The sequence below is a fragment of the Crotalus tigris genome, unplaced genomic scaffold, assembly GCF_016545835.1.
Source record: "Crotalus tigris isolate CLP2741 ecotype Arizona unplaced genomic scaffold, ASM1654583v1 scf7180000017541.2806704, whole genome shotgun sequence".
In the NCBI taxonomy this organism is placed as follows: domain Eukaryota; kingdom Metazoa; phylum Chordata; class Lepidosauria; order Squamata; family Viperidae; genus Crotalus; species Crotalus tigris.
Genome location: NW_024096462.1, coordinates 540,869 through 566,949, shown reverse-complemented (window position 1 = coordinate 566,949; position 26,081 = coordinate 540,869). Strand labels below are relative to the sequence as shown.

At 40.7% G+C, this 26,081-nt stretch overlaps 1 long non-coding RNA gene across 2 annotated transcripts in view; it reads left to right on the top strand.

The window, feature by feature from the left end:
- LOC120314803 overlaps nt 1-26,081 on the top strand; it is a 33,898-nt gene that overhangs the window by 1,531 nt on the left and 6,286 nt on the right. The window contains exons 1-5 of one of the 2 annotated variants that reach the window (XR_005558532.1): nt 9,367-9,789; nt 15,670-15,754; nt 16,613-16,767; nt 21,273-21,377; nt 21,487-21,585. This is a non-coding gene — a long non-coding RNA (uncharacterized LOC120314803). Of the gene's footprint in view, nt 1-9,366; nt 9,790-15,669; nt 15,755-16,612; nt 16,768-21,272; nt 21,378-21,486; nt 21,586-26,081 lie in introns of those variants that run through there. The other variant, XR_005558543.1, reaches the window with a different exon arrangement.

Genomic DNA, 26,081 nt, shown 5'->3' with positions numbered 1-26,081 from the left:
CTCCTCCTCCCTCCTCCTCCTCCTCCTCCTCCTCCTCCTCCTCCTCCTCCTCTTCTTCTTCTTCTTCTTCTTCTTCTTCTTCTTCTTTTTCTTCTCCTTCTTCTTCTTCTTCTTCTCCTCCTCTTCCTCCTCCTCCTCCCCCTCTTTTTCTTCTTGTTCTTCTTCTTGTTCTTCTTCTCCTTCTCCTTCTTCTCCTCCTCCTCCTCTTCTTCTTCTTCTCCTTCTCCTCCTTCTCCTTCTTCTCCTCCTCTTCTTCCTCCTTCTTCTCCTCCTCCTCCTCCTCTTCTTCTTCTTCTCCTCCTCCTCCCCTCTTTTTCTTCTTGTTCTTCTTGTTGTTGTTCTTCTCCTTCTCCTCCTCCTCTTCTTCTTCTTTTTCTTCTTCTTCCTCTCCTCCTTCTCCTTCTCCTTCTTCTTCTTCTCCTCCTCCTCTTCTTCTTCTTCTCCTCCCCCCCTCTTTTTCTTCTTGTTCTTTTTCTTGTTCTTCTTCTCCTTCTCCTCCTCCTCCTCTTCTTCTTCTTCTTTTTCTTCTTCTTCTTCTCCTCCTTCTCCTCCTCCTCTTCTTCCTCCTCCTCCTCCTCCTCTTCTCCTCCTCCTCCTCCTCCTCTTCCTCCTCTTGAGGAAGACAACTTTGAAGATGTTGGGGGCTGACAATGATTATTAACTACTGCACAAGGTCCATATGGCACTTTGAAAGGAGCCATGTTGGAACAGGAGAGTGCATAGTGATGTCCTCTCAGCAGCCATTCTCCTGCCAGCAACAATAGAAATAAAAGTGAATGATTTGTAAAATAACAAATAAAGAATTTATTTGGAAATTAGAATGATACTGCTACTGCTTGCAGTTAGAACAAGTCCATGGAGATATACTAAATAAGCATTTCTAACTTTAACTAGAGTTACTTTTTCATGGGCATGTTAGCATGCTGGACAATAATGACTGTATAAATCTGTTCTGATTTCACTTGTCAATGTTAAGTAACTTTTTTGGTCCAGAATCCATTACTATTGTCAAAGAAGCATATCAATTATAAGCAGAGAACATCTTTTTACCATGTGTACTTAAAGCAAGTGTCTTCTTTTGTTCTCCACTATACTGATGTGTTTCACAGCTTATGTTCTGAAACAACTTCGGTAGCACTGTGTCATTTTATGCCCAGGTACTTGGGCTCAGCTTGGTAACAGGTGAGAGGATTCTGATTACTTGTTGCAAAAGGAAGTATTACTGATTTTGCAGAATGCTGGTGGTTTCCAAGCAGCTGGCTAGGAAGGAAAAGTCCCCTTGTGCCTACATTGTTTCCAGCAATCTGCTCAGGACGGTATGGAGGGATCTATGTGCGAAAGAGAGCTGGGTAGAATAATGTGGTTTGTTATTTTGAAATGTGCTCACCGCCATATCCATGTAAACATATGGAAATGTATACAGCAAAAATTAGCCTGAATGGAATGGAAATATAATCTACACCAGTGGTTCTTAACCTGGGCGATATTGCCCCCCAGGGGGCGATTTCATTTTTCAGGGGGGCAATGGAACGAAAAGGGGCGATATGGGGGCAAAGGAACGAAAAAGGCGATATGGGGGCGATGGAGCGAGAAGTTTTGGGGACACTTTTGAGACTTTTTGAGACATCAGATCGCTCACTATTAGTAGATTGAATTGTGTTTTCAAATGTTCCTCTAGCTAGCTTCATTACAGAACACCGTACATATGTGAATACGCATTGCTTATCTTCATGCGCATTGCGCAGCAGCCTCTACCCATACAGTGGCACTCCATTGGCCAGAATATGGGAGCTATGGGAAAAAAACTGGAAATAAATTATTTGTATCGATATGCCCTGATGACAATTTTAAAGAAAACAAAAAAAGTGTTTGGATAAATTGAAGAATTATTTCCTATGTTGTGATTGAGAGGTTATGTTGGGGGAGGGGGGCGATGACAACTTCCTCATTGGCTCAAGGGGGCGATTCGTTCAAAAAGATTAAGAACCACTGATCTACACCATGACAGTCTACTACCAGCTCTTACTTTTACAATATAGAACTGATGTACTGTGCTAGTAACTAGTTGCACATAGTAACTTTTAACATCAGCTTTTCAAAAAAAATTTCAGATGGATTTTCAGGGAGTTTTTTTTTAGCTGGATTTTGTACAGTGAGTGTGTTTTAATTTTTGTACTATGTGGGGCAGGAATTATACAGATGAAGGTGGTAGTATTTTAGGTAATTCTATGGAAACATAAGCAACAACAGATTATATATGGTTGCATCTCATCCTCATGGTGATAAACTGATTATACTTCAGTAAACCTATTTTTATACCCTTAATTCTTCTGTAATGATATAGATATTTTGTGATTAAAGTAGTTGTCTGCATCTACTATTTACATAATTCTAATTAAAGTTGTAATTCTGATTCTGCACTCAATTCCAAAATTATGTGGTGGTGTTTTTAAACAGCCAAATGATGTGGTGCTTGGATTCTAAAAAAAAGAGCATAGATTGTCATATCTAATTTTCTCCAGAATTATTTCTAAATTTAATATCTATCTATCTATCTATCTATCTATCTATCTATCTACCTACCTACCCACCCACCCATCCATCCATCCGTCCATCCATCCAGATACAGACAGAGTTTTGGGAATCTGATAACCACTTCCTATCTTTTGCTAAACAGAATACACATTTTTGAGAGCCAAGAACTTTTGTGAATTCTGGAGTACCGTAATGATGCAAGGTGAGTAAAATAGGTCCTACAAAGAACCGGTATTTTTAGGATTTTTCCTAGCTTGGGGAAGAGAGATTTTTGTTTTTATCCTATAGCAATTGTGTGTTCCTGTCCTTATTAAATTTGTGCAAGCTAGAAACAGACACTCTGACTTCAGGCCAATCCATCCTAGCATGGAAAGTATTCTAAGTAATCTTAAATTCCTGAAACGCAGAGATTTTGCTAAATGTTACTGGCAAACTTTCATGCCATTGCTATTATTACTATTAGCTGTGCCAATTTTAAACAACTGGTTTATTTTATGACTTCTAATGTGAGATAGATTTAATTACCTTTTTTTAAGAGAAACTTTAATAAGCAAGTCCTATCAATAAAACTCATTTTGGTTCTAATTGTGCTGAAAGTGGAAACATTATACTCGCTTATGGACATTGGTATTTACCTTTGTGTATTTATTAGAGTTATATTTTTTACAACTGAAAGTTGTACATCATATTCCCATCTCCTATTTACCTGCAACAACAACCTTGTAAGGTGGGTTGGGTTGAAAGAGAAGAACTAGCCCAAAGAGGGGAATAGAACTCAACCGCTCTTGGTTTCGAATCCAGTGCCTGAAGCCATTACAGGACCACCTATTGGATCTTTAAATCCTTGAAGCATCTGAGGATATCACGTAGTATACTGTGTCCTTTTTATTGATTTGTGATGCAAAACAATCTGAGACCTGGCATCTGGTTATATGCCCTAAAGAATTTCTGAATCAGAAAGTCTTTGGTCCTCTCAGAGAATCTATTGGTCCTAGAGACTAACACAATTATCCCCTTACAATAGATCCCTTATATTACAATAGAAGGGATCTATTGTAAGAGGATATTTGTGTTAGTCTCTGGGACCCCAAAACCTAACACTCCTTTTTCAGCTAACTCATTTTATTAGAAATGTCATAACCATAACTCAGTCCATCAGGGGCAATGGAGTAGCTCTTTTATTACTTCTTCAGATGGAGTAAGATTAACTCACCAAGGTTGGTGCTGTTTAATAAAAGGTGTCAGTTGGAACTGCTACCATGTTCTCCCTGATTTTTAGGAAGGATGAACTGTCTCTCTTAGCAGAGGACTTATTGATCCTGTTGCTAAGGAAACTGCCCTTACATTCTCCTCCTGCTTGCTTGCCCAGTCCACCCTGGCCAATGTGGGAAGAGAGTCCTAGAAATATCGCCTACCATACTTCTTTGGCTCAATCCCGTATTACGTTTCTTGTGACTCTTTTAAAAGTTGGCGAGGATGTGTTTTGTTTTGCAGAAATGATACACATTTCATGTAATACAATTTACTGGCATGGGTGCTCCATCACTGGAGATTTTTAAGAGATTGGACAGCCATTTGTCTTAAGTGGTATAGGGTTTCCGGCTTGGGCAGGGGGTTGGACTAGATGACCTCCAAGGCCCCTTCCAACTCGGTTAATCTCCAATTCTGTAAATGGCGTGTGTATTGTAGTGTTTGAGGGGAGTTGGGATCATTTTGTAAGAGAGGAGTTGATGTTTCAAGGAAGATGGATGGTTGCTCAATAGGAATTAGTTTGGAAATCCCCATTTACTTTCATTCACTACTTAGTTTCACTTTCTACCTGCATACCTAGGAAAAGAGTCCAAAATTATAACATATTGTTTGTACATCCATGAGAGCTAGACACCTGCTTAGGCTGAGGTTTTGATTATGAGAAAGACAATTTTGCTAGATCTAGATCAGACATGTCAAACTCACAACGTCATGTGATGTTGCGCAACGTATCGGAGCTTTTTCCCCATTGCCGGCAATGGGGTGGGCGTGGTTTTCCTGTGACGCATCCGGCCCACGGGCCAGCAGTTTGACACCCCTGATCTAGATGATTCCCTTTCCCTGATCTTCATGCAAGAGTACAAATACTAATGTAGCAAAAAAGGGAGAGAAAGGTCTGAGTAGGACAAAATAGTAATTGAGTAAGCATGCAGACTTTTCTGAATGCTGAAATGAGAAATTGAAAACTGGATAGGACAGGCTCAGTATTAGGCAGGGGGCTTGGTTGCCTCACAGTAGGAAGGAACAGAAGTGCCTTAAACCCTGATATAGAAATAAATATAGAAATAAATATAGAAATAAATATAGAAATAAATATAGAAATATAGAAATAAATATGGAAATATAGAAATATAGCATCCTGGAGCCACTCAACTGATTTTCTTTCAGTTTTGTGCAGTTTGGCTCAAATGACTGTGCTTCTGTTTTACAATTTGCAGCCCCAAAACTGCAGGGAACTTCAGAGTGGGCACATTTTTCCTTTGCCAGGACATCTTGCCCACCTCCCTGGCTCTCCATCCTCTAATACATTTCATAGGAACCTTAACAAGGAACTTAAACCTTCTAGTTAGTCCTAGTCAGTTTCATAATCTGTATGAAAAACTCCTTTTCATTTTATTTGCTTAAATAAACATTGGACGTTTCATTTTTCCCTCACTTGCACTGGCAGCCTCAGAGCTCCGTTGGGCCATTATTCCATCTGGACCCTCAGGCTACAATGAAGATGCAGCTTTGAGGAAAAGAGTTCAGCCGTCAATGTATACGGTAGGATCATGCCATTATATTGGGGGGGGGGAAAACACATTTCTATGTACAAGAAGGAGGACTCTTGAAGCATTAGCTGGTGCAGAATGTGGTAACGTGGGCAGTTAGTTATGTGCGTGTGTAGATCAGTGCACATTGTGCTTCTGCTCCATGAACTACATTAGGTGCTGATATGATCATTAAAGCCCTATATGGCATGGGGCCAGGGTGCTTGAGGAACTGCTTCTCCCTGGAGGGAGATGTTGGGGGTCTTGTTTATGAGGAAATGTCATCTGATGGGACCCAGGAGGAGAACCTTTTCTGCTACAGCTCCTGCCTTTTAGAACGTCATGCCCAGATTAGCTCTGACCTTGTTGGCCTTCTGTAAGAGCCCAAAGACATCTGGCCATCTGGTGGAGGACCTGCTAGGTGGTTGTACTTTTAGGAAAATGAATGCTTCTCTCACACAGATCATGTTGTTATAATTTTTATTATTTTATTGTTTTAATGAGTTACGTCTTTTTGTTGCTTATTGTATTCCCCTATAGTTTCAGGAGAAGTACCACAAAATGTTTAGAGTAAGAACTAGATCTTGCATGGTTCATTGACTCTGGTTCATTGGCCCTGGTTTGCATGACGGGTGGAAGTTCCATGGTGTCGTGGGACATACAGTTTCTTGCCTGTAGAAAAGGCTGACGATTGGGAGATTCGTGTAACAACAACAACAACAACAACAGTAGTAGTAGTAGTAATAATAATAATAATAATAATAATAATAATAATAATAATAATAATAAAAAAAGTTGGAAGGCACCTTGGAAGTCATCGAGTCCAACCCCCTGCTCAGGCAGGCAGGAAACCCTACATCAGTGGTGGCAAACCTATGGCACGCGTGCCAGAGGCGGCACTCGGAGCCCTCTCTGTGGGCAGGCGCGCCATGTCCCAGAGATGGCAACCGTCCCTCTTCAACCAGCCGCCCACTAACTCGTCGAGATCCCACATGGCCAGATGCATCCCAGCATGGCTGGTTTCCCTCCCCCCTGTCCCGTCCCTCCTGGCCTTGCATGCTCTCCTTTTCCCGGGCACGACCCACCGCATCACCTCCTCATCTGTCAGCCGTCTGTCCAGCTCAGAGGCGGCTCCTCTAAATTGCTGGCGGCGGGCTGTGGAGCCCCAGAGTGTGCCGGTTGAGAGGCCCGCAGGCTGTGGCTGCTGACAGACACTGTCGGTCCCCGTGCGCTTGCTGGCCTCTGTGTGCGGGGACTGATGGTGTTAGGCAGCAGCCGCCCTGGCCGCGGCTTCTGCCTCGCCTTGCCCTGCAATAATGGCACCCCTGCCCTGCCTTGCCTCACCCTGCAGGACGAGCCTTCTGCCCATTGCCCCATCTGCCAGAGACCCCCTGCCCAGACCAACCCTACCCAGCCCCCACAGGCATCCCTCCCCACAAGCATCATCGAGGTGATCACACTCACCTTGGCCACACCCACCCAGTCTGCCATGACCACCACAGCCATGCCCACCCAGTGGGCCACACCCACTTGCCACCCAGCGATAAATAAGTGGGTTTTGGGTTGCAGTTTGTGCACTCGGTCTCTAAAAGATTCGCCATCACTGCCCTACACCATTTCGGACAGATGGCTGTCCAGTCTCTTCTTAAAAACTTCCAGTTTTGGAGCATTCACCGCTTCTGGAGGCAGGTTGTTCCATTAGTTAATTGTTCTAACTGTCAGGAAGTTTCTCCTTAGTTCTAGGTTGCTTCTCTCCTTGATCAGTTTCCACCTGTTGCTCCTTGTCCTGCCTTCAGGCGCTTTGGAGAATAGCTTGACTCCCTCTTCTTTGTGGCAGCCCCTGAGATATTGGAACACTGCTATCATGTCCCCCCTCGTCCTTCTCTTCATTAAAGTAGACATACCCAATTCCAGCAACCGTTCCTCATATGTTTTAGCCTCCAGTCCCCTAATCATCTTTGTTGCTCTTCTCTGTACTCTTTCTAAAGTCTCGGCATCTTTTTTACACCGTGGTGACTAAAACTGGATGCAGTATTCCAAGTGTGGCCTTACCAAGGCATTGTAAAGTGGTATTAATACTTCACGTGATCTTAATTCTATTCCTCTGTTAATGCAACCTAGCACTGTGTTGGCTTTTTTGGCAGCTGCAGCACACTGCTGGCTCATATTTAAGTGATTGACTCCGAGATCCCTCTCACGGTTACTACTATTGAGCAAGGTACCCCCTATACTATACCTGTACATTTGGTTTTTCTTGCCTAAATGAATTGTCCCAGTTTCATTCTCCAGATTTCCACATCATCTGGATCCCGAGTTTCTCTTCTATGCTTGACCCAGAAGTATTGATCCTGACATTTTGAACTGAATAGGTAACTCTTAATACCAAGTGAATGATCAGAATAAAAATAATTGCAACCTCTGTCCAGGTTTTTAGAACTGAGTTACTCTTCTTGCCTTCCTCAGCTGGCCTTCCTTTCTATGCAGTGAAGGAAAGAAGGGGTTTGCCTGGCAGGGAAAATTAGTATTTTACTTCATCATGCTTGAGCAAGAAAGAAGGAACCATTGTCTTCAGAACTTTATAACAACAACAACAACAACGTAACAGCTTTAGAGCAAATACCAGCTAATTAGAGGGAAACGGTTGCCTCAGCTTTGCCCTGGTTGGAGCAAGTGCTTGGTGCCAGGATTTCTTACCCCAAGGTAAATGTGTTTAGGAGATGGGATGTTGGCCTCCCTGCATGTCTACAAAAACTTAACACTTCAGCTTCCAGCTAGCTGGGAGGACCAGAATATCATTCCTTGGTATGTGCAGTTTGGCTACCAATGGCTAAGAAGCAAAAGGGCCAGGCCTCACTCTGTGTTCAGGAAGCTTCAAGCAAAAGCATTTTGCAAAGCTAAAACACCCTTCTTGCTGGAATTCTTCTAGACAGATAGTCCAGTTGTGTGGGTAATTTAATACTTAAATGTTTACTCTCTGATTGTCTTGGGGCAATTACAGGTTTCTTCACTGAGTAGCGGAAGAGCAAACAGAATAATTTGCATCTGTTTCATCTGTGGACTATTTTGATGAGACATGAAGATCTCAAAGCTCCGCCTCTTACTCAGTTTCAAAATTGTGTCCTGTTATTCTGTAGCACCGTTGCGCTTTCTGAGCTGCCCATATAATATTAGACACACATGTGGTTAATTCTAAGGCTTCCAGCATTGCTCCAAAAGGAAATTTACTCCGGCATTTTTCCCCTGCCCGAGCAATTCCCGTGAAATCCACTTTTTTGTGTGGGAAACAGTGAGATAGGGCAGCTGGTTCTTAGGGTAGTATTTATGCTGTACATGGGGCTACCCTTGAAAAGTGTCTGGAAGCTTCAGCCAGCATAGAATGTGACTGTGCTTCCCAAGAAGCAAGCAACCGTCGACCCTCCAAAGGCCCACTCCCTGCCTTTTAATTAACTTTTAATGTTGAGTTTTAAGTATCTTTGCCTCTTATCTAAATGCCATATACAGCTTTTATGTTTTAACATTTTACTTGTACACCATCCAGAGCAGCGGTTCTCAACCTATGGGTCGCGACCCCATTTGGGGTCGATCGACCTCTTTTGTGGGGTCGCCAAACATGGCGATCCGCCATTTTGTCGCCTCCGGGGGCGCGCTGCGCCTCCGGGGGCCGGTGCCACGCATGCGCGCTGCGCGGGCGGGCGCCGCCGCGCGTGCGCGCCGTGTGCGGGGGCCCGTCCCCATGCGCACCGCGCGGGGGGGCACCGCACATGCGCACCGCACGCGGGGGGCACCGCACATGCGCGGCGCGTGCGGGGGCCCCACCCCCAGGTGCGCCGCGCCGCGCATGCGCATAACGTTTGTGTGACGGGGGTCGCCGTCACACAAACGTTGAGAACCGCTGATCCAGAGTGAGGGAGATGGGAGAGTTTCCAAATTAGATAGATAGATGATAGATAGATAGATAGATAGATAGATAGATAGATAGATAGATAGATAGATAGATAGATAGATAGATAGGCAGGCAGGCAGGCAGGCAGGCAGGCAGGCAGGCAGGCAGGCAGGCAGGCAGGCAGGCAGGCAGGCAGTTGCAACCAAAGGTTTCAGCAGCTTGTCCTTTTTATCGCCTATCCTGGATGTCCAGAAGGCCAGACTGAGCACTGTGCAGGTGAAGGAGAGGGAGAGAAGTATGTGGGAGAGAAGCGGAGGTGGGTTTTCCATGAACTGGGGAAGCTTCTTCCTAAAATCTCAGAAAGCTTGAACTTTTGTGCTTCCTTCAACAACAGAATGGCTCTTTATGCCTGCGTTGCAAGTAAAGGAATCTAAGTGTACTTCAGTCAGGAATCAAACAGATTAAGGAGGATGGAATGTAGTACGCTGAGCATTTATAAATATTTTCACAGAAAGAAGAGTGAGAACAATACTTGGATGTATGTGCCAAAAAGAAGTCAAGAAGCATTGTGTTCAGATGTAAATAGGGAAGGTATGTAAAAGTTAAACATTAAGTAGAATGCCTTAACTATGAGAGTTGTGCTGCAAGTTAGTCTGGGAAATTTCCAAGCAAAAAGTAAAAGCTGATCCAGAATGTGTTGGGGGAAAAAAATGTAATAAAGGATAGATGACCAGAGCCAGAAGTCTACCTTCAGTGCTGTATTTGGGTTATAATCCAGGATTATTCCATTAAGACAGGACTCAACTTCTGGGCTGGTAACCCCTTTCTTCATCACTGAGATAAGTAGATAACAAACTGCATGGCACAGTACAAAATTGGAAAGCAAAAGAAAGCAAAATAGGGGAGAATTTTCATGGGATCCACTTAAAAACACTTTCTCCCACCACAAATCAGTTTCTCATCACTCAAATCTATGGAACTAATATTTGGAATTTGGACTTTTTGTAATGCTACATGAGATGGCCGAGCGCGTCTTCCTAATGACAAACTAGCAATGCAAATGCATTCGCAGGAGTGCAAATTTCCAGGACTTAATTGCTAGTCTGGATGTCACTTTTTCAAAATATATTCCAACTATGGCACAGTTGAAACAGAGAGGATGTCTCTAAGTGCGGAATTATAAGTAGATGACATTTGATGCCTTTACACTACCCTGTATAGTTTTCAACCCTTTAAAAGCCTTTTTTTTCTGGAAATGATGGCCCAAGCACATCGGAACACAATATTAATCCTATTTGCTTCCTAAAACAAACTTGAGAAAATAACAAATGTAAGAGATGCGTAAACCTCATCTAAGGGTTACTAAGTCTGGAATGGAATTAACTACTAAGGGTCCATGCTTGAAATCTCTGGCATGAGATTATTTGAGGACACTTGAGTACCCCCAAGATAGATGTTAGGAGGAATAAAGGTGTTGGATAATACTGGGAGTAGAAATAGTCCTGCCTTAGTAGCAGTAGCTTTCCTTATATAATAATGAAGACAATTCTCATATGTGAAGGAATATGCCCTTCTGTTTCCTTTCTCTTGTATCATAAACAAGATCTGAAATATATAAAAGAATCCAGTCTGAGCCCACTTTTTTATAGCCCTCATAAGGATAGAGTAGTACCTCAGTACTCATCCTTAATTGGTTCCGGGAGTACCAAAAATGATGAGTACCAAAAATGATGAGTACCAAACAATTTTTCCTATAAGGAATAATGTAGTGAGTCACAAGGCAGACAACACCAACAAGTTCTAGTTTGTGTGTTGTATTAAACAAATAATGAGTACCGGGACAAAATTTTCAAGTCAAAATGTGTTGAGTACCAAATTCGATGAGTTTCAAAACAGTTGGGTACCAAGGTACCACTGTATGTTGTATTCCTCTCCATTTTCTAGCAACTTAAGTTACTAGTTACTCAATCACTACCATGATTGAGCCATGCAGCCTAGAAATCTATCAGCTCATAGCTGCTTCAAAATTACAGGTATGCATTATGCTCTCTGTCCTGGGATGGCCTCAATTACCACATTACAATAACTTGAGAGTTCTAGAGTTGGAAAGAGCCTTGTAGGGCATTGAAGTCTTCCCCTGTTGTTAGTTGCAAGAATACAAAGCATCTACGATAGATGGCTATCTGGATGCTGTTTGAATACATCCAGTGATATGGAGTTTACCCCTATCTAGGTAATTGCCTCCGTTGCTGTATCCCAGTGGTTCTTAATCTGGGCGATATTGCCCCCCAGGGGCCGATTTCATTTTTCAAGGGGGCGATGGAATGAAAAGGGGCGATGCGGGGGTGAAGGAATGAAAAGGGGGGCGATATGGGGGCAATGCATCTTAAATTTCACTTGTAATTCAATCATTAAAGGTTACTGTTTTTCTTTTCGGGCATTTCACTTTCTTGCAATTGAATTTTGCTTTCAGTGGTCATTACATTTAAGTGTCTTGAATAAATAATAATGAAATACATGTATCACAAAGTTTGGGAATAAAGTGACGGGTGGCACCAAAAATTTTCACACAGTTGAGATATGGAAAAAAGACTGGAAATAAACTATTTGCATCGATATGTCCTGATGATAATTTTAAAGAAAACAAAAAAGTGTTTGCATAAATTGAAGAATTATTTCCTATGTTGTGATTGAGAGGTTATGTTGGGGGAGGGGGGCGATGACAACTTCCTCATTGGCTCAAGGGGGCGATTCGTTCAAAAAGGTTAAGAACCACTGCTGTATCCAACATTTTTTAAAAAATAAACTCTATTTTTTTTTGTATTTTTTTATTTTAAAATCTATATATTGCTTTTGAAACTGGCCTTCCCCCCAGGCAGTTTATGACCAACTATCTGAAAAATGACAAAAAAAAAAAAAAAACTATGCAGAAATGTGAACTCACAGTAGTTTAAAAGACTGGGATAAAAATCTTTTTAAAAGCACATAAAAGCTTCAAAGCAAGATGCTCCTTAAAGTAAATTACAGCAACTCTAAGGAGCAATAATTCAATGATAAAATGTTCTAACCATCTTATATACAAACATTAAAACCTAAAGGCTTTAGAGAAAGAAAAGGTGTGAATTGTCTACTTTGGGAAGAAGAATTCCAAGAACTTTTACAAGAACTGTCCTCAAGTGACACATTCTATGACTCTGTAGAGAGGGGTCTTGAAGAAGGACCTCTAAAGTCCACTGGTAGCTCAGATAGAAAGAGAGATTGCTTCAAGTACCATGGAAAGTATTTAAACATACATTTTACTCTGTGCCATCCTTCTCGTTCTTGTTTTTAAAAAGGCAATAGCAGGCTGGGAAAAAGATAAGGAATCACTTAATTTTTTCCCCTCAAATTGGAAGACTTCCAACAGAATAGAAATTGGGGAACAGAGGAACCTCTTCCATTCTCTATCAGGAAGACAAACAAAAAAAAGAAGGATCTTTTTTTAATCAGTACTCTGGTGTTGATTTTTCCCCCTTTTCCTTTTTTTATTTTCTTTTTAAAGAAAGCTTTCAGCAATTAGCATCCACTCTTATCTGACCTTGCAAACAACCCATTTTCAACTCTTTCTGTGTGGGAATCAGCCCCCCCCTCTATTCTGGAAAAAGCCCGTGTGACCTGGGAATGATTGGCAGACCCCAAAAGGGTAATTCTGAGTGACACCTCCTAACCCAAATGCTTTTAAAGTGCCAAAGTGGTTTGTCTACCAGTGTGATAAAACTGATTGGCTCTTTTGCTTTTGGAATCAGGACCAAACATGTATCCTGTCTACAATTTTTCCACGCTGACCTGTGGAGTCATGGAAAAAGATGTTCCGGTTTAACCAAGTCTAATAGTTTGGCATGATATGGCTCGTGGGAATTTCCAGAACACTGACACGGTAGACGAGTTTCTCATCTGCTGTCAGTTAAAAAACATTTCTTAGATTATACTGGATCACGAAAGGCAAACCGTCTGGTCCGATTTCTGGGAAACACCAATGATGAGACACTCAAATTTCCTGGGAGAGCAGCATTCCTTTTTAATCAATAACAAAGTGCAACACACTTCCTGATGACTATAAATGGAATAAACTCGCCTTCTACAATATCTTGCCCCCTATGTCTTTGTAATTGCAGTTCCCATCCCTCTCAGACAACAGAGGTAGGGCTTGATTGGCACTCTTGGCATTCAGATCTATCAGTGAACTATAGCTTCTCCTCAGTTGGGCAACTTTTTGCTTCCCTTTCGTAAGTTCTCAGTACAAACTTCATGTTTATGATGTGCATTTGGAAAGCTAGCCAGAGATTTACCCAAGCCCATATGTACTAAATTATACTCTAGAATGCAGTAGCTACGGTATATGGAGAATTCTGCGAGTTGAAGTCTATACAATTTAAAAGTTGCCAAGGCTGAGAAAGCAACCTTGAGAAAATTGCTTTAATGTAATTTACTCTTTCCATTTTCCAATGGAAACATTATCATTTCTGCAACTGCATCTTATTCCTTTATATCCTAAACATGTGCCTTTCTTTCACTGGGGAAAAATCCAAGCCTCCACTCAACAGAATCAACAGAGCTATCTAGGCTAAGTACATCAGAACTTTTAAAGTTCTGGAATGAAGTATTTTGGAGTAAAGAAATAAGTTGCTAGTCTCTAAAAAAGAGTTTGCCTTAAAGACAATGTACAGTTACTTAAAGGTATTGTTGTTACTTACATACACAGGTTTCAATGGAGGCCTTGGTGCTCTCTGGGCTTGGTGGGATTTTTTTTGCAGACATTTCATTACCAAACTAGTTAGGTAACATCATCAACAACAATCACTTTATTGTTAAAATTATCTTGGGCCATTTAGATACACCAACTCAATGCCAACTCAAATATTCTAAAATGTGGGAATCAACATGTGTCTTTTACTAGTAGAAACAGTCCTTGACTTGCGACTTACGTTGTATTAGAATTTCCATTGTTAAACAGGGCAATTGTTAAATGAGTCAGGTTTGATTTTATGACCTCTTTTGCCCTGGTTGTTAAGTGAATCATTGCAGTTAGGTGAATCACATGATTGTTCAGTGAATCTAGCTTCCCTTATTGACTTTGCTTGTCAGCAGCTGTCTGGGAAGATTGAAAATGGTGATCACATGATCCCAGGCGCTGCAACCATCATAAATACATGCTGGTTGCCAAGCGCCTGAATTTAATCACAGGATCATAGGGATGCTGCAACTGTCATAAATGTGAGGTCTGGTCACAAGTCACATCTTTCAGTGCTATTATAACTATGAATGGTCACTAAACAAATGCTTGTAAGTCAAGGAACTATCTGTAAAATCAAAACGATCCCTTAATAAGTGATTAATTTCTACTATGTTTCCTTCATCCTGGCAATGAACAATATGGTTGTTGTTATCCTTAAGTACAAGCTTGCCTTTACCTGATGCTCTCCAGATCTTTCAGTTCACACATCTGGGGGGCACTAGATTGGAGAAGACTGCTGAGGCTCTTTCAGCAGTCTTCCGACACTTTCAACATCAGCATAAACTGAAAGCTCAGTTTACAGTGGTTGCATGTGAGTACAAAGGGCGTTACAAATATTATTTTACATTAAATTATCGTGTACTTTACTACAATCAGCAAAACTTGTAATTACCTAGTTCAGATTAAAAAGTTGTCCAGTTGAGAATGATTGGCAGTGTGACAACTGGAGTCTTATTTTTCTCAAAAATAATATAAAAAACTTTTAAGTATAGATAAGAAGCTAAACTTGGCATCAAAAGGCAGCTGTTGCAGTATTGTGGAAGTATCTGCCCAGAAGTTAACCACTTCCTCTTGATGAAATGCTTTTTGTTGGAGGGGGTATGATCAGAACCACATCAAACGGTCTTTGGTCTATTTTTTCCCAATCCCAACATTTTCTTTGTGCTTGCCATCTCACAACAAATCTAAATCTTTCATGTGTGTGCTTGTGTAGCTGGATTCACACATTGTGGTAAGCCATAATGTGGTTTTGTGGTTTGGGTTTAGAGTGTTGTATGAACTCAGTCATTGTGGTTAATGGTGTGTATGGCTAGTTTGAGATTTGCAGGGCAGCATGTTCACAAAACCTCTTCTTTTTTAGACCTGAGGATCTTCCGTCAATGTCAGTTGCTGAAAATATATGATAGAATTTCACCGCATTCTGATGTGATGTGGGTAACACAGAAACGTGCAATGTCCATTTATTGTAGTTTAAAGCAGTAAAGAAATCTCCCCAAACATCCCACGGTAAAATAGAAGCAAACCTGACAAATCCTTGACAAGATACACACATATACCAGGGCTATAAAAATCCGGATGATCACTAGATGGTGAAAAATGGGAGTGTCCTGTATCTCTTTACTAGCATCTCATGGTTGTCTAAATTTTGCAGCTTAGATATTGTATGCTTTTTACTTATTTTACTTTTTCTTTGGAAGCTAAAGGAGCAATACACAGTATTTCCTCCTCCAATTTGTCATCACCACCACAACCTGTGAAGAAGGTTGAGCTGAGAGCTTAATGGTATGTGAAGATGACCTTGGGGGAAGAGGGGAACAGCAACAGCTGGAGAATGGTCAGATAAGAGCAGCTTAGCCCATAGAAGGAATGTGGGCATAGCAAACATCTCAAAGTAATCCTCCCTAGTTTCTTGGGGTGTAAAAGTGATGGGGAAGGAATGTATTTTCAGACTTGCAAATCTATGTTAATGTAACTTAACAGTAAAGTAGAATTAGTTTAGCTAGGCACACTTCCAAACCGGACTACCTTCAAAAGGTGATAGAGTAACTGGCTCAAAGTACTCAATGAATTTCCATGCCAGGCTATCACCTAACCACTGTACCATATTGGCTCTGAAACACGTATATCTTAAATGCACACACCAGCCTCCAAAATATTGGTCATCTCTGATCTACAGCTTAATTTGTAGCTTTTTTCAACAAAACGTGCTCTAGTGCTATGTGCAAATCTATAGTTACTTACTGAGAAATATAAAACACACTATGTTCTGTGTGTGCTGCATGTAGATATGTAGGTATTCACTTGTATCTGTATCACTTGTATCATAGTCCTTGTGTTTACAGGACTATGTCATGGAACTAATGAATTATTAGTCCAAGAAAGTTTGAGTGATAATACGTGTATTAGACTATAAGATGTCACAAGATTGTTTTGGGCCCTGTTCTCAAAAAACATGCTCAGTTTTGTCCAAAGGATTGTGTGTTATGGAAATACTAAAATGGAGTCAGTTGACGTAGTCAGTAACACACCAAGAGTCAGGTTTAACCCCAAACAAATGCTGTATAACACAAATCAAGCTAACTTCATGCAGTCAAATGTATTATGGGAATACCATAATACCAGTTTTCCATCCTACTTCAGGTTGCACACCTAATCTGCAGAAATAAAGAAAGTCAACATGAGCCTTCCATTTTGAGATCTGGGAGCAACAAAGCATCACTGATGTGCGGAAGATACCCTTCACGATTCAGGAGTGACTGAATCATTATTCAAAGTGCACTTCAAAGCAAAGCCAGGTACAGTTTATAATATTTGCCTTCTCTCATTTTCCCCAGGAGACAAATTGATGTTTACATTCTCTCCCCAGGTGTAGTTCAACTGCATCACACAACTACACCCAAGGAGTACGTAGTCCGTTCTGCTTGACGGTGGCTGTCTAAAGTCCCAAATTAGGGCCCTTTAAGGATTGGAGAACTGATGAGAAGAAAAGACCCGATTGTCTACTGAATCAGGGTCTCTTCATCTGACCATTCTGTTTTACAGAATACTATGATTATAGGGCAGAGGTCCCCAACGTTTTGGGCACCAGGGATCGGTTCCATGGAGAAAGGTTTTTCCGCGGACTGGATGGTGCATGTTTTGTGTGCTGCCTGCATCCCATGGATGGGGCTTTGCTTGTCTGTGTGGACCGGTTGCTGGCATGCCATGGCCCGGTACCATGGGGTTGGGGACTCCTGTTATAGGGTATGGCCTTATGGTGAGTCCTTTCCCCATCTATCCCAAACCTACATGAGGCAACATTGCCAAGAATGCAAGGCTTTTGTAGAATCCATAAGATCTCCCACGGGCTGGGTTTCTATTTTCTTTGGGTTTAATCTTAATTGTGCAATTGCAAAGACAGAGAGGCAGTATCATTCATCCAAATCGCACTTGGGGAATGTTGCAAATATTTAGAGAACGAATGTTTGAGTAAAGCGGAACTTTGTTCATTTAACTATACAATTAGCATGATGCTAAGCAGGGAACAGAGACAGAAACACGGTTTTCTGGAAGCGGTTTCTTATAAAACAACAGAAGCTTTTAGCCATAAGAAAGAATGTTGAAATGTTCTTTAGTCTTTCTTAACTTGTTAGATATGTGTTTGTAGGGTATATCATATATTTGTCTTCTTCTTTTAGTTCAGTATTCGTCTCAAAGCCTTTCTTGAGGCAGCTTAGGTTGAGCTAAAATGGTTTATCACAATCATCCAGTGAACATCAGGACTGAGCACTCTTCATTGCCAGATCTAACAGCCAGACTGGTATAGTGATTAGAACAGCCTTTCCTAAAATATATGCTTTCTAGATGTCTGGATTTCATCCTTCAGAATTCTCTGGCCAAGCTAGTCATTGCTGAGAATTTTAAAAACTAAAATCCAGACTGCTGAACCGTGGGCTAGAGAACCGAATTAGGACTGGAAAATTCTTTGCCCTCAAACTTTGGGGTAACCTATCTTTTTCAGCATGACCTACTTGATTTTTAATGCTACACCTACCTCAAATTACTTCTGGTTCCACTAGACAAATGTCAGTAAGATCTGCTTGTGACAATGTGGCCTTTCCTCTTTTAATTTAGCCTTTTATTGGATCATCTCAGATATTAATTCATCCATTGTTATTTTTCTAGCTGAGGATTAACCCAACTCTCATAAGAACAGGTTTCTGTTCTGAAATCTCCTTTGTCTTCAGATAGATTCCAAAGTGTTAGGACCTTGTTATGGTATGTGGTACCTGCAGGCTTGCTTTGGTGAGTTACTAGATGTTTTAGTTAGTATAACTAAACTAAACTTTTAAAACTGTTTTTTCCTTGAATTTCCCTATACTGGATTCTTCAACAGATATATACTTAATGAGAGATATGTAGTGATTTAAACATTTTACTACTTGAAATTGGCCTGGCCTATTAAATTAGTCTTTCCTGCTACCTTGGTTATCATAACTAATAGTTGTTGATAGTAATTGTATTAGGCTAACCCCCTTTAAAGCCTTGTGAACTAAACACAAGGGGTATCGTGTGGGTATTAACAAAATACTTAAGTAGCCGAAAGCATGAGTCAGGATATATAAGTTGTGGGTCCTATGCAAGTCTTGGTAAAGACCGATGAGCAATCAGGATGCACTGAGTGACCAATGCGTTTGTGAATTTGGTGGTTAGACAAATACATTGTCTGGTGGCACCTTAAAGTCTGATTTAATATTGCATCAACGGTGAACTGTGATCCACAAAAACACAGGAGATAGTAAATGTGTTAACCTTCAAGGCATCAAAAGACAGGTTTTTGCTGTTGTTCCAGTAGACCAATGTCGCTGTCCTTTGAACCCTGTGCTTGAGAGAAGGTAGGAGACCAAAGTATCAGTTTTCAACTTCCAATTGCATTCTGAATTTAATTCATTTTGTTGGTGATAATCTTTCAATTCTTAGGTGGCTTGAGTCCAGCATAATTAAGAGAGTGCCTGTATCTTAATATTCTGCTACAATCTATAACCCTAGTAATATTCTCTTAAAAAAGGGTATATCAGATAAAACCGAATGGATAGAAAAGCATGTTTAACATCAGAACAAGATGCTGAAAAAATGGCTATACAAGGTATATTTTTTTCAAGTCGAGGGTAAAATATATGCTACTTTGGTAATTCAAGTATTAGTACCATTTTGAGCAGGGGATTGTCGATGGCAAAATATATACATTGTATGCAGAGCATCCAAGTACAACTTCTAGTACTTAAAAAGAATTGATAGAATGGAGTCCATATAGAGTTCCACTGAGAGAACCAGTCTAGTTACATCAAAGCACCAGCTCAACAGAAGGAGCTAAATACTGTCATCTGAGGCCTTATGACAGACACTAAAACAAGAGTATCTGGTTTCTGTTTGTTTAGTTGAGGGGGGGTGGGGTGGACCCACAAATAGTTTTAAAATCCTTGTTTTAGGCTTTTATCAGCTTTAACCAACATTACATGGCTGGAGGGCCATAATACAATCTCAGTGGGCGCCATTCTCAGTCCTTATTTTTATTGCTATCATTAAGGCGGAGATGCTGGGAGGTCTTGTAAAGTTAAACAGTACATAGAAGAGATCTGTGCTCTTCTTCCTCCGATTCATATCCTCTTCCTTTCTGTCCTTCTATTCCTTTGGTTCAATCCTCAGAAATTGTTGGCAATAAACCATTTTTCAAATTGACCTTTGACTTTTTCGGAGCTTGAGGGCCTGCTGGCCAGACTGTGTTTGTGCCTGCATGTGTTCTTATGTTGATGAAGGGTTCCCAACACTCTTCCAGACAAAGATCACTGTTCTCTCCCCCCCCCCTTCCAGCAGTTTCCTCTACATATTCCAATCCAGCATCCTAGAAGAGCAACTTGGATGGTAAAAGAGCAACCACATCAAAAGAACAAAGCTAAAGAATGCTGACTGTGAGTTGTGAGAGACGAAGCTCAATACTCTGGTAGATTCTCACTTGCACAATCTATTAATGTCAAGATTGAAATCCCATAGGCCAGCATGGAAAACGCTATGCACTTAACATCTAGCCAATTTAACTCTGAGAATGCCTGGAGAGAGGAATGGTTCAAGGTACCTTCTTGTGGCCTGACCATTGGTGAACCTTCTGCCTGGTTTTGATCTGCCTTGCTCTGCCTGGATAAAATTGAACAGAATTAGGTAGGATACTGGAAGAAGTGCCTCTGCCCTGTATCAGTGGGGATGGAAAGAGTCCTCTTGTTGTGATTGTGATGCTTATATGCAAACTATTAAACATATTGTGAAAGATTGCCCACAATGTGCACTCTCTGGTTCCCTGGAAGATCTGCACAAAGCAGCACCAGAGGCAATTGCCTAGCTAGATGAATTGGGCACTCAGTTATGAGGCCACTGCCATACCCCCCAAGTTTTCTATAAAATGTCATGGGTTGGGTGCATATGTTTATTTCTTTTCTGTCATGTTCTCACTCTATGCTAAATAAATATATATTAAGCCAAGGTTATCTTTTTTCATATGGAAGTACTACAGCTGAGAATGGCTTATGAGAAGCCAAGTCTTATTTTAACAACATGGGTAACTGGATGGTTAATTGGAGTTTAGTGGGTTGTGAGAATACCATGAAAAAACCTTAGGGATGAGAATTCAGATGGTCTCAGCCACATACAAAATGAAATCAATTCCATCTGATTGTGTTGTGGGAACCCAACTGACCTATCTGCATGCTTGGCAGCATAGGACAGAGGTCCTTAACGTTTTGGGCACCAAGGACCGGTTCTGTGGAGAGAGGTTTTTCTGTGGACAGGAGGGGGCATGGTTTTGTGTTCTGCCTGCATCTCGCGGATGGGGCTTTGCTTGTTTGTGCGGCCCGGTTGCTGGCATGCCGCGGCCCGGTACTGGTCCATAGGAGACACTTCCCAATCACTGATTGACTACACAGTTCAAACCAAGCTTATTGCTGCCTGTCTAGCAGTGAAGTCATTAAGTCTTTCTTGTATTCTGCCAGTGTGAAGGGTCATGGGAAACTGGGCACTTCCTAGATATAATTTTTGGCTCGACATGATTGTGTTCTGCCAGAAATAGAGGTAAGATTTGACCGATTTAGTGGTTGATGGACTAAGTATATTATGGGAACAGTAACAGTGAGATCTGACTTAGAGGTCAGCTTAACACCTCATATTAATCAGGCTTGCATATCTTAAACTTCATCAGTTATCATCTGTGGGGGCTGTGCTTATAAGTTAAAATATATGCCTCCGTTAACCATTTTCTTCATCTTTTTAACAGGATTAGTCGGGACATATTGTTTCCTTACTAACCAATGTACCTTGCTGAGATGGAACATGAAATCAGAGATGGTTCCTGAAGAATTAGAATTGAAGAACAGTTGAGGTATCTTTTTTAAGTTTTATCTCACTAATCTTTTAGAATGTGAAGGACATGAAGAGGAATAAGCCAATATATGAGATTTTAAAAGCCTGCTTATATGTTTTTTTTCTAGTATCAGAGGCAGCATTTTTGAATACCAATTACTAGTGGTCATGTATAGCATTTGCTCTCCAGACCTGCTGGCTGGCTTCTCAGATGCTTATTGACAATGGTAAGTAACAAGATACTTGATTCAACAAAGGCGCTTGGTCTTATCCAATGGAATATCATAAAGGTTTGTTGTGCCATTGCTGATACCATTACAGTATTTATAATTATTGATTAATTCCAGTAATAGAGAGTAGGCTTCCCAGGCAATCGGTCCACCTTTGGGTGTAGTTATCATGTGGCACAGACTTCGTAATACCAGGTGTTCCAAGGCTGAACTATAACCAGTATCCAAAGCAAATAAGCCAAAACACAGAATGGAGAAGGTATGAAAGCAAATGTAGCTTTCTCTATAAAAAAAGAACACAGTATGTTTTGAATATTCAGAAATAACTGGCATTCTGCAAGCACGGATTTATTTCTGGCCGCCAGTTCAAATTCTTCCACCCTATCAATCCAAGGATAGTTAAAAGCTGGGAAAAATGAAATTCCCCCATCCCAAAGATTTATCTAAGATGTGCTTAGATATCACTCTCAGAGTACGGCAGACTGTTCTTCATGTAAGGACAGCTGTGATGGATGATGAAAAGGAAGAAGTGGGTGAGCAGTCCCAGCTGTGTCTAGGAGAGAGTAAATCCACAGAAATCATTTATTTCTGCATGCCTCAACTTAAGGCCCTCCAGGGGTGTTGGACTTCAAATGCCAGAATTCTCAATTGCACAACCAAATACCATGCTGATTGTGGAATTATAGGAGCGGAGGTCTAACACATCTGGAGGCCATCAAGTTTGGGAAAAGCTATTTTATCCACCGAAAAGATATATACTGTATGGCATACCCTTTAGTCATGCAGCACATGGGCCTATTCTTATAATGACCTCTTAATTATTTCAAGAGTAGCCTTTCTGTAAGATGCCATAGTATTTTACATAACCTGATACATTTATTCATGGAATCGGAGCAAATAAGCAGGTGTTTGGATTGGTCTGTATTAATTTTTTTTTTGCAAACCAAGCAGCTTTAAGATGTGAGGACTTCAACTCCCAGAATTCTCCAGCTGGCAAGGGAGGTGAAGACCACAGATCTTAAAGGTGCCAAGTTTGAAAAACACGGGTCTACACAACCCATAGTTTTGCTTCTCTTGAGTAATTTAGTAAAGCATGACATATGTCTATATATTCAATCCATGGTATTACATAGGCACTTTTAAAGAGTAAAATGAATCTTCCAGCATTTAGAACTTGAACCAACTGAAAAATGCACTAATGATATCCTACAGACATACTAATTTCTAAGAAACTTGTTGGTAATGTACACTATAGATGTGCAAGCAAATTAATAGTTGCATAGAGACAGAGTTTACAAGAAAATTCTGACTTTGCAAAAATAATTATTCAAAATAAGCAAAAATGTAGCTGTTAAAGCTTTATAGTTTAAGATAAGATAAGGCAAGGCAAGATAGGATAAGATAAGATATGATAAGATGATAAAATAAGATACGAGATAAGATATAAGATAAGATAAGATAAGATAACCTTTATTGTCATTTTTTTACTGTGGGCACGACACACATCAAAAATGAAATTTAGTTGCCTGCTCTCAAAGTGAACATATACATGACACATAGCTAAAGATACTATATACAATATGTGTATAGACCTACACCCCTACATATACATAACATATGAATATTAAACACTATCCATCTTGAATGTATAACGGAAGGAGGAAGCTTGAGAGTTCACAAGGTTAATGCTATATGGAATGAAACTATGGCTGAATCTGGATGTTCTGCTTCGGATACCATGAAGCCTCCTCCCAGGAGGTAACAGGGAAAACAGGTTGTGAAGAGAATGTGTAATCTTATGGACCCTGCTCAAGCAACGCTTCTGTGCTATGTCCTGGATGGGAGGGAGGGATCTGCCAATGATCTTTTCGGCCATCCTCACCACTCTCTGTACCGCCTTCCTGTCTGAAGCAGTGATGCTTCCAAACCAGACTGTGATGCTGTATGACAGGATGCTCTCGATCATTCCCCTGTAGAAAGTGATCAGGACAGGGGAAGGAAGGTGTGCTTTTCTCATGCGACGCAGAAAATGCAGGCACTGCTATGCCTGTCTCACCAGTGTCTCGCTCTTGAGCGACCAAGCCAGCCTACTTGTTAACTGCACACCTAGGAATATATAAGGAGGGAAGGAAAGGTGGACCCTTGGAAGAAGGAAAGCTTCAGGCTACAGTTATCTCAGCTTGATTTGGAAATATGGTATGGTTGCACACTCTGGCCATGCATCACACATAGAGGTAGTCCTTGACTTACAAGTATTCATTTACTGACCGTTTGAAGTCACAACAGCACTGAAAAAAGTAATGAGTACGAGCTGTTCCAAGAAAAGCTGCCTTTTGCAATGGACTGATGATGATTTTGTCAATTATTATTTATCATTATGGTTGGTCGCACGGTCAGCCAGATGATTAGATTTGGTAGTTTTATCTATCCACTGAGTCCTTCATTATTAATCAAACTTGTAAAGCTGCCTAGCTCACAAAAAGTGACTCTTATATACAACAATAAAACAACACATATGTAAAATTATCAGTATAAAAATATAAGAATCAGCATTAAATGTACATGTTATTAAAAGCAAAATATACAAACCCCAGGCAAAGACAAAACGAGAACTTCCACATCCACAGCGGAAACAAACATATTTGCTGGATATGTGAGTGACATTAGTTTATGAGCTAGGTATTGCACAGAGTAGCGAAAAATGTCCTGTGCTTCATTCGTTGTTTATTTAAGGCAAATCCTAGAATGATCTATCTAGAATTGTGGTAATTGTATTTCCAATAAAATTGGAGAGCAACAGTTTTGAGTAGCTACATAGGAGAGAGGGACAGCAAGGCCATCGTCATTATGATAAAATCAAGAGTAAAATGCTACCATTATTACATAGCAGTACATAATTGTTTTCATGGAAGTGATTCATTGAAGAATGTAGAAAATGCATTAGATACTGTAATGAAATTTTAGTTCAATGACAGGAACAAACTTTTTTTTAAAACTTGTTTCTTCATTGCACCTTCCACCTCCTTTCTACCAATCTGGTCCCGTTTCGCATCTAATGGGGCCAGAGGTTGATTGCCAGCTCTGCTGCCTCATCTAACATTGTAGCTTCCTTGTAAATCCTTATTGCAAACCTACACAAAACCAAACCACACCCCAGACGAAAAGCACGCCCTCTTTCATGGCATGGCTTGAATCAGATTGAAAGTTAGCTTTGGGATTAAGTGCAATGTTAGGCTTTTAGCTCTATTTGTTGCAGATCTTGTTATTTAGTACTTATCTGAAAGTCTTTCAAAGCAAACAAAAACAAAGCATGTTGTTTATACTTTCCGGCATTAAGTGGGAAATCATCCATCTCCAAGAGACATGCAAACAGAGCACTGTCTCCATTTTGTTTTTTAAAAAGCTACTTGGGTGTCTCCATTGACCGACTGGCCTTGCTTTTAGCATCCATCCCATCTTTCAACTCTTGTAATGAATTATGGTTTGCTGCACCAGGGATAGAAGCTGTTCTGTGGAAGTTAGCTTCAAGAGTCTGTTTTAAAGTAAGCTCTTCAATGCATTCAGGACCTCACAAGATTAAGCATAAAAAGCTATATTTGGATCTGATGCAGATTTCAATGAATGTTTCATACAGTCAATTACTTCAGATTTCTTCTGTGTCTAGATCAGGGATGTCAAACTTGCGTGGGCACGGCTCCGGTAGGATGAAACTGGCCCGCGGGCCGGCAGTTTGACACCCCTGGTCTAGATCAAACTTTAAACTGCCAGAATGAAGCCACCTTCTTGGCTTTGTCATTGGCCAAAACTAAATCATTACTGGTACATGTTTCTGGTAGTAGCCGACATGCTACTACCAGATTGGCTGGGCTCTGTGTCTCTCCATATTCCCATAGAAAGTTGTTATCCACTAAGAATCTCCACTTGAGTGTATTGGTTTTTCATTTAGGCACTCCAGCTCTCAACCTATTCAGGGTCCTCCAAGTAGTATAAGGGAGGTCAGATCCCTCAGCCATATACTCCTTTAATGTTATTCCTTGCACAGTCTCCTTCCTCTATCTTTTAGTTCAATTTTGTTCTTGTGTACACTCAAGAATGTTTGTTCTTGCCATAAAACTGTTGCCAGATCTGAGTCGGCAGGCTTAGGGCATATGTCCATTGAGACAATGTCAAGGATTGTTCTCCTGCTGAATTATCTCAGCATCTGCTGCTAATTCTCTCCTGATCTTAGGTGGGGCAATGCCAGCAAGAAGATATATTTTTTTTCCAATTGGTATTACTTTAGACTAATGCTACATTTCACAATCTGTTAAATGCATATAACCCATATTTGTTTTTTCCGAGTTTTTAAAATTAGAAATGAGTAATAATTCATCATTATTAGGCTGTTTTAGATCAGTGTTTCATATCATGGCTTGGCTGAGGAATTCTGGGAGTTGAAGTCCACACATCTTAAGGGGGCCAAGTTTGAGAAACACTATTTTAGATTCAGCATC